At 35.4% G+C, this 10,080-nt stretch overlaps 1 protein-coding gene across 2 annotated transcripts in view; it reads left to right on the top strand.

Moving 5' to 3' along the window:
* The first annotated feature begins 1,594 nt into the window (after positions 1–1,594).
* The window catches only part of LOC106871011 (protocadherin beta-2), a 275,990-nt gene continuing 267,504 nt past the window's right edge, over positions 1,595–10,080 (top strand). Inside the window, exon 1 of one of the 2 annotated variants that reach the window (XR_001409616.2) lies at positions 1,595–2,570. The gene's annotated coding sequence lies outside the window, so the exon portion shown is untranslated. The remainder of the gene's footprint in view (positions 2,571–10,080) is intronic. The other variant, XM_014917267.2, reaches the window with a different exon arrangement.

Below are 10,080 nucleotides of genomic sequence, written 5' to 3'. Positions count from 1 at the left end.
AAAACTCATTGCTGAAAGTGGTGGTGGTGGTGGTGGTGGTGGTGGTGTTGGTGGTGGTGGTGGGATGTCTATTTACTGTAATGTGTATCTATATGTATGTATATGTGGGGATAAGTGTGATTATATTTGTATTTCTGTTTGTGTATTTGTGTTTGTCTGGTTGTACGTGTGTTTAGTTACATATGATTGTGATTATATATGTGTATTGATGTGTGATTGACTAAAGCTAACTGTGGTTGTATGAGTCCGTGTGTGTCTGCATATATGTGTGAGTATCTGTGTGAGTGTGCATTTAAGTGTGTGTGTATGTGTGCATGCACATGTATGTCCCTTTGTATGCAGTTTGACTATACATGGCTCTGTGGTTGTATGTGTGTGTGCATGGACTGAATATGATTTTGTGACAACGTTTGTATGACTAAATGTAGCTGAATGGCTGCATATGTGTATGTATTCTTATGTGTATGCTTGCAATGTAGGATAAATGTATGTGTGTGTGTGTGTGTGTGTGTTGTGTTTACATGTCGTTAGTGAACTACCTGTGATCCATCTCTTCGTTAGCTCCACTTGTATGCAGCATGATTCGGAAACAACAATTTCTCCTTCCACAAAATTTGTGAATTTTTAAAGTTTCTTTTTCGTTTTTTTTTTTCATCCTTTTTTTAATACACATTTCATTTCTATATTTATTTCCTGTTCTTTTTTTTCTCTCTTTATTTAATTTTTCCAAAAATTTTTCATTAATATATTTGTGTATTATTTATTTACATAATTTTTTCTTTATAAAATATATATATATGAATATATTTTTTTCTTTCCATACATAGTCACACAGACATTCATTCAAACACAATCATACACACACACACACACACATACAAGCACATGCACACAGATGTTCGCATGCATGCACACACGTGCATTCACACACATTTTGGAACCAAAACCAGCCAGCCTGCTGTCATTACATGCTGCTGCCATCTCTCACACACCAATTTCAATACAACAGCAGACCACTCTCTCCATTTTTTCCCCCTCTCTTTAATTTCTCACTTTTTCTCTCACTCCCCCAACTTTTTCTTCTTTTCTCACTTGTTTTTTTTTTTGTTTACTTCCTTTTTCACACCGTCTTTATTTGTTGCGTCCTCTTTCTCTTTCCCTCTCACTCTCTTTGCCCATATATATATATATATATATATATATATATATATATATATATATATATATATATATACATACACACACACACATATACATACACACATACATATATATATATATATGTGCGTATGTATATATATATATTATATATATAAACATATACATACATATATACCTATATATATATAGAGTTAGATATATGCATACGTATACATGTTATTATATACACGCACGCACACACATATGTATATATATATACACAAATACACATGATATACATACATATAGATCTCTCTCTCTCTCTCTCTCTCTCTCTCTCTCTGGAAATTTTGTTAAGTGCCAGAACACGAAACTCACGGACCCCGAGACACTCTAACTTCTGCCGATTAATGATATAATTTCTTTTCCCCTTTTCTCTTCTCTTCTTTCTCAGTCCCTCTCTTTATTTCCTCTTTTCGTTCCTCTCTCACTTCACTGTCTTTCTCTTCTACTTTCTCTTTCATTTTCTCCTCACGCTCTCTGTTTCTCTCACAAATAGACTCTCTCTTTCTTCTTTCTCTCTCTCTCTCTCTCTTGCACGCTTACTTTTTCTTCCTCCCTTTCATATTCTCTTCTCTCAGCTCCCGTTTATTACATTAACCCTCTCTCTCTCTCTTTCACTCTTGTAACTTCTCTCTCGCTTTTCCTCCCTCTGTCACTCTCTTCATTTTAATCCAACCCTAGCTCAACCTTTTCCTTATTCTCTCTTCCTTTCCCCCATTCTCTACAACTCATACTCCCTTCGTCCCCTCCTCCTCCTCGTCACCCTCTCTCATAATCCTTACCTTTACTTCAACTTATCTTTCCCTCCCTCAAGCAGCCACCACGACAGTGACAAACCCGCCAACCAACCAACCGACCGAACACCCAGCCAGCCAGCCAACCATATGAAGCTATTTCAACATATCAACAACACACGGACTTCAGTTTTCCCTCGTTAACACGCGAGAAACAGTTGTTACGGAAAAGGATGATATATAAACACACATTGCCGAGTGATGATGATAATGGCAAAAAATATACGAATTACAAAAAAATGTATGAATTAGAAAAATATATTTTCTAAAATAGTTTTTTTTTCTCTATTTCTGGAAGTTGGAGAGGACTCCAACGTGTTAAAACAAAACAAAAATAAAAGAAAGGAAAAAAAAAGATTTAAAAAAGCCTAACACATACATACAGAAAAAAGTATATTTTATTTTTAATCAAATAATACAAAATTGATAGATAACAAAACGAAAAAAGTTATATACATAGATTGTTACACCATTTGTGTACATACGACATATCTACACGCACTCACACCACATACATACTACACCAAATACATACATTACTACATACTTTACAAAACTATAGAGAAGATTAAGGTAAGTCAACTTTAAAATATTTTTCATATAAAATACCTTCCGTTAAATTTCTTTCAATCATTTATAATCTCTTTTTTCACACACTCGTTCATTCATTTGTTCAGTCGGTTTATCTTACATTCTTTCTATAGAAACTTCAAAACCTGTCGGTATTCTCGCTTCGGCTAATAGAATTTTGATTCCGGTTAAAAGAGTTTGAGAAGGTAACGAAAGATTAAAAAAAAACCCTCAAAAATTACAAAAACTATCCTCATTTCATCAATTAATACGTGATTAATATTTAAAAAAATAAAAATGTGTACCTGTTCAGTGATATCAATGACTGTCAACTTTACCGCGATGTAGTTGCGCGTATGTGCATCTATCTATCTATTTATCTATCTATCTATCTATCTATCTATCTATCTATCTATCTATCTATCTATCTATCTAAGACAAATTGTCTATCTGTGTGTGTGTGTGTGTGTATGTTAAATTTCACGAAATACACGTTTGAAATGGTCACCAGAACGCTTTTCTTCTCGATATAAATTGTTGAAGTTTGGATCACACCTTCTCTGGATCAGGTCATATTCCAAACAAGCAGGACTTGTCTTATCAGCTTTCCCCCATCCCGCTCCTCGGGCAAAGTAATGCACCAAGGCCTCTAAATGCACATCCACAACATAGATTAGCATTAGGTTCCACAGACCCGAGGAGAGTCCTTGGACAACAGCGTAGCACAATGTACCCATGTTTTGAGACAGCACTGCAAACCTGTACAACTGCGATGTATATATGTAACATATGATCCTTTAGAAATAGTCGGAAATTATCAAGTGTGCTAAACACTGTAATTTCCTCGGATATGCGTAGGATTGCGATTCTGCAAAAGCAAAGGACGAGGCAGAAGTGGTGGGTATCACTCTCCTTTCCGTAATTTTAAAGTTTTTGACTTTCGAAAAATTTTCTTTCTTTTTTTTTTTTACTTTTAAAAAGTTACGCATGCATTTGAAAAGTCGTAATCTATGATATTTAAAACATGCATTCGAAAAAATTTCCGAAAATAAGTCAAAACTGAAAACTTAACGGAATGGGTCTGGGCAGAAATTCTCTTGCTTTTTTTGTTCTTTCGATCGTAACCGAAGAAATTACGATCTCGGTTTTTGGCGCACTAAATAATTTCCGACTTAATTCTGTAAGAACGCAAGTGCGCGTGTATATATATGTATGTGTATATATATGTATGTATATATATGTGTGTATATGTATGAATGTATATATATGTGTGTGTATATATATATGTATATATAAATGTGTGTGTGTGTACTTACGCATAAAATTCCTGGCTTTCAAATACAGTAAATTGGCGAAAGAAAATACAATACTTTCATTTCGTTCTCACGCTAATTCATTCATTCATTTAAGTTTCTTTCTTCTACATTTACGAATTTTAAACCATGTCTAAATTGCCTATCATCTCACTCCAGCAGTGATGGAAATGGATTTCGGGAGAGAATCATGGGCTACGCCAAATTCAGGGAGGCTGACGAGATAGGGAAGAAGATGAGGGCCAGACGCCTGAAGACCTTCTTCTAACAACTGAAAATTAGGGGATTTCCACCCCTACGTTTTCTGAACGAAGTTTGTATTTTGTAACCCCCAGGACTATTAAGTTCTGTGTGACCTCGAGTGAGATTTTCAATAACTTTTCTATGACTGGTGTCTCTCCAGCTAGCGGCAGCCTTTGGGTTGCAGTGCCTGAAACCCAGCCTTAAACCCGTTATTGCGTACTCCACTTTCCATCACTGTTGTTCAGTGAAAACAAGTGCTATACTAGGGTTCATTCACTTGAGCATATATGTATTATATAAATATATATTTTTAACTACAAAAAATTGGTCATGCGGTATTTGTTCTAGCTGTCTACATTCTGAGTTCAAATCCCGCCGAGGTCACCTTTACTGTTCATTTCTTTTCGGAGGTCGATAAAATAAAGTAGCAATCGTGTGCATCTCCCACCCTACCAAATTTCAGACTTTGCACCTGTATTAGAAACAGTTGTCATGTTTACCATAGTCTCAGAATGAAGGCTTGTCTTTTCTGGACTGAAGGTATATGCACTTCCTTTATGCGTGAGTGTATCCGCCGCGTCTTCGCACGAGTGTGTGTATTTGAACGCAGGCGTAACCGAATGGTGAAGTTCACTTAGTAATCTTATTTGGTCCGAATTTCCAAGACGTGGCTGTGAGATAAGAAGCTTGCTTCCCAACCACATGGTTCCGGGTTCAGTCCCACTGCGTGACGCCTTAGGCAAATGTCTTCTTCTATAGCCTCGGGCCGACAAAGCCTTGTGAGTGGATTTGGTAGACGGAAACTAAAAGAAGCCTGCGCTATATATATATATGTGTGTGCGTCTGTGTCTCACTACCTAGTGACAACCGTTGCTGGTGTGTTTACGTCCCCGTAACTAAACGGTTCGGCTAAAGACACCAATAAAACAAGTACTAAGCTTTAAAAAATAACTCCTGGGGTCGATTTATTCGACTAAAACTATTCAAGACGGTGCCCCAACATGGCCGTAATCTAGTAACTGAAACAAATAAAAGATAAACGGTAAAAGTATCTTCTATTACACACACACATATACGTAAACATCGATTTTCCGTTATCTTTGGTTCCAAAGCAAATCTGGACTACCGATTTTTTTTCGAACCAGGGCTTAATCATTCTCTAAACTAAACAAATTTTAATTTTGCTTAAATAATTTAATAAAATACTGGTACTTTATTTATAACTGACTGATTCAAATTTATTAACAATGTACTGTGTGAAAGGTACCAGGAAACTAGACTGGCGGGTGCGGGAATTTGAAGTGCCTCCTAATGAATTAGTGCGGGTTAGCAGAGATTCCAGACCAAAGTATCCGGGAAATAGGTGTTGTAACTACACACACAGCTTTGAGGGGGTCACCAACCTTATAACTGAAACTAGATGGACGGATAACTTATGCCGAGTTTCCTCGAGTTGACTATACCTGTGAGAGAGTCCTTGCCTTGTTAATTAATGTGCCATATCAACACTGCTTGGGGATTACGTGTGTGATACAAGTGTGTGTAAGGCCAGTTCTATGAACAAGGAGTTCTAAAAGTGTGTGTGTGTTAAATACACATATATATGGGCTGTATCGGCAATTCGATGGACTAGCTTGATGACACGGTGACATGCTGAAATTGGGGAAGGATTATGTTAAGAGTACAACTGGCTATGGAGTACTCAGTCACTGACATGACTCTGAGTAGACTGTGTGAAGTATGCGTATGTATATACCTATGTACAAATATGCATGTATGTGCATGTATATATGTATGTATACAAGTGTGTACGTATGTGTAGAAGTATGTATAAAGGTGTGTATATGTATCTGTATGTGTATAAATATGTATATAAGTGTAAGTATGTGTGCGTATGTTTATAGGTGTGTGTATGTGTGCATGTATATATATAAGTGTGTGTATATATATATGTGTGTGTGCGTATATGTGTACCTATGTCCGTATGTAGATAGAGATAAGCGTGTGTGTATGTGCATACCTATGTATATGTGTGCGTTTCTGTATATGTATGTGTGCGCGCGTATATATATAGATACGTATGTATATGCGTATGTCTGTATATACACATGTATATGTGTGTGTTCATGTATATTTATGTGAGTGCGTGTATATATATATATGTATGTATATATCTTTTACTTGTTTCAGTCATTTGACTGCGGCCATGCTGGAGCACCGCCTTTAGTCGAGCAAATCGACCCCAGGACTTATTCTTCGTAAAACTAGTACTTATTCTATCGCTCTCTTATGCTGAACCGCTAAGTTACGGGGACGTAAACACACCAGCATCGGTTGTCAAGCGATGTTGGGTGGACAAACACACACACACACATATATACATATACATATATACGATGTGCGTGTATATATATCTATGTGTATGTATATCAATATTTGTATATCTGTGTATATATATATATATATGCGTGTGTGTGTGTGTGTGTGTGTGTGTATTGTATAGATGTATACATACAAACAACGATTTATATACGTACTATACCTGTAATAAAAATTTTCAAAAATGCCCATCCTTGTCTAACACCAAATTATGCAAAGTATACGGGAAAATTTCATTAAAAGCCCAAGTATATCTATGGAATTTCAACCACTTATAGATAAATATAATAACGCTACGAACAGGTAGTTCTGTCCATCGAAGAGCTGAAAATATTCATTCATTCATTATAGACACTGAAAGAGGATCCACCAAAAATGTTTTGTTTTACTTCAAAATAATTTCCTAAACTGAAGTAAATCTAGCATGAACCGGCATCTCTTCATTTATTCCGTTACTAGTTTTTGTTATTGTTGATTTGTTCAGTGTTAAGCCTCTGATTAACAATACATGTGATGAAAGAAAGAGTTTTCCGTTTCTGACCATCCCGCGTTAATCTTTTTAATTTTTATTTTATTTTCATACATAGTTTATCCAGTGCTACATACAATAATACACAATATTTCAAATTGTCGAACTTATCTCTTTCTTTTTTCTTTCTTTCTCTCTCTTTCTCTGTCCATCCATCCCCGTCTATCTACCTTTCCGTCTATCTATCTATCTATCTATCTATCTATCTATCTATCTATCCATCCATCCATCCATTTAGTGTATACTAGTTATTATAAAATAACTAGTATTCACGGTTGATTCCGTTGGTTAACCGTATTATTCATTCAAGCGACATCTATTCCAACCGTGACAATTCCGTTTGTCCTTTCTAGTGCATGCGAGGGTATGTATGTATGTATGTATGTGTGTGTGTATGTGTGTGTGTGTGTGTGTGTGTGTGTGTGTGTGTACAGGCAGACAGGTCGGCACTATATCTGATTTGTTTACATCCTCGTTATGATTAACGGTTGGGCAAAAGAGAGCAGAAGCGTTACCAGACTTAAAAATAAGTACTAGGAACGATTTGATCGCCTTAAAATTGTTTAAGGCGGTGCTCCAGTATGGCCGCAGCCCATGATTGAAGCAAGTAAAAAGAGTGCGCGCGCGTGTTTGTGTGTTTAGACAAACATATTATGTATGTATAATGTATAAACACGTAAGTGCCAACACACGAAACTCGCGGCCTCTGTAATTCCTATCGATATATATATATATATATATATATATATATATATATATATAACACGCTCATCTTTTGATTTCTGTCTTTCTCTTCGTATCACCAAATCTATAAACACGTTTCAACACAATATATAAACGTGTCTCACAGAAAGAAATTTGGCTGCTATTTCCATTTGTCGGACGACCACGTACATACAAGATCCCTCTTATTCGATCTAACTTTTGAAAGAAACAAAAATGAAACTAGACAAGGAACTAAATAAGAAAAAGAGACACTCTTTCCGTTTTTCTTCCTTTCTTCTGTTTCTCTGTCACTCTTTCAAACATCATTATTAATTCAATCATTCTTCCTTTTCATAATTTCCTTTTTCTCGCATTTATTATATTATCTTATTTCGTCAACATTTCTCGTCTTTCTGTCTGTCTTTCTACCTTTCTGTCTTTATGTCGGCCTATCTTCCTTTATGTCGGCCTATCTTCCTTTTTCTCTCTGTTTCATATCTTTCAATTTTCTTTCTCTTCTCTTTTCTTTTCTGTTCCTTAAATCTTTGACACTTCTTATTTCTTTCAGTTTTCGCTTCCCTGTTGTCCTTCCCTTAATTGAAGTCTTGACAATAATTCCATTTCATTCCTATACTTCTTTTCCTCGTTTTCCTTTCTTTCATACTCATCCTTCAATACATTTTCTTCCTTACACTCTTTATTTTACCCTTTCCTTATCTTTTTCATTCTGTCACTCTTTCGCTTGCCTTCAAAGCACGGCATATTTTTCTTCTTTCTGTCATTGGTTCCTTGTCAATTTCGTTGTCATTACTTCAAACCCCGTCTTATTTATTTCTTATTTTTATTTCACACCGCATTACCCCAGCTTTCAAAACTTAAAACTTAACATATTATTTTAAATTGTAAAGTGAATAATCCTCCATACTTTCACACAAGTATACGCAACATATACTCAAGTACACACACACACACATGCACACATTTGATAGATGATTTGCACGATAGTCTCGGCTCTTGAATCACTTTTTCAACTTTCTGCCGATTCAAAAAATACATAAAATATATAAGTATATACCAATGTATTGAGTTCTATTTATCCTGTGCTTTTTTTCTTTAGAATACACGCACTCAAACGTGTGTGTATGTATGTATGTATGTATGTATGTATGTATACTTACAAAACACACGTACATACACACGCATACATACACACACGAACACATACACACACGAACACATAAACACACAAACACATAAACACACAAACACGCCGTCTGTTTCGATAATGAGTATTTATTTATACTCACTGACGTATTGACTAAGTGACTCAGTAATACACAAATACATGTAACTATAAGGTCAGCTTCAAGTATAGTCAGTGTGACAGACCATGTAACGAAGTTAGGCCTTTAAATGTATAGATAAAATTTATCTGACAGACTTCAAAGTTTCTATCTATCTAATTTCATTTACAAGACTTAGGCCAGCCTGAAGCAATAGCAACAAACACTTGGTCATGAATGAAAGGCAAGCTTTTTTAGTCACCCGATCATGTTATATGAACATGGGTGATACTAATAGATTAAAACAACAACTGAGTTAAAATAAAATCAGTCAGATATTGTTGTATAAGACGACAAGAAAAAAATACACTGTTTTAGAAATTAGCTGAGCTCTGAACTCCGTGTGGTCTGGAAAATGCAGGAGAAAAAAGAGAAAAAGCATCTATGGATCATTAACAAAGAATCTAGTAGCCAAGATAAACTTCCAGTTTCATATTATTTATTATTGAAACAACAGTGCACATACAAACCTGCTTGAAGCAGAGTAGGGCTGAATTTGTGTTCTTGAAGAGAGAATGCAACCCTTAATTCAAATGCTACATATAATTGCAATATCAATAAAAATCTGCAAGACCTTCTTAAGATCAAAAAAAAAAAATTTATCTTTTACTTCTTTTAGTCATAAGGCTGTGGCCATGTTGGGGCCACTGTCTTGGAGAACTTTTAGTCAAATGATTTAACCCCAGTACATTTTTTTTTAAGCATGGTACTTATTCTATCAGTATGTTTTACCAAGCCACTAAGTTATGGGGACATGAATACACTAACACCAGTTTCAAACAGCCACGGGGGACAAACACAGACACACTCAATTTTATGTCATATATATATATATAGGTGTATATATATATATAGTTGTCAGCCATTTTTGACTGACCACTAGCACCACGCTTGAAACTCAAGAGTACCAACGAATTTGAATTAAACTGTTTCAATGCATATATATGTATATACACACACACACACACACACATATATATATATATATATATATATATATA

The sequence above is a fragment of the Octopus bimaculoides genome, chromosome 14 (assembly GCF_001194135.2).
Source record: "Octopus bimaculoides isolate UCB-OBI-ISO-001 chromosome 14, ASM119413v2, whole genome shotgun sequence".
Classification (NCBI taxonomy): domain Eukaryota; kingdom Metazoa; phylum Mollusca; class Cephalopoda; order Octopoda; family Octopodidae; genus Octopus; species Octopus bimaculoides.
This window is presented reverse-complemented; position numbering and strand designations above follow the sequence as displayed.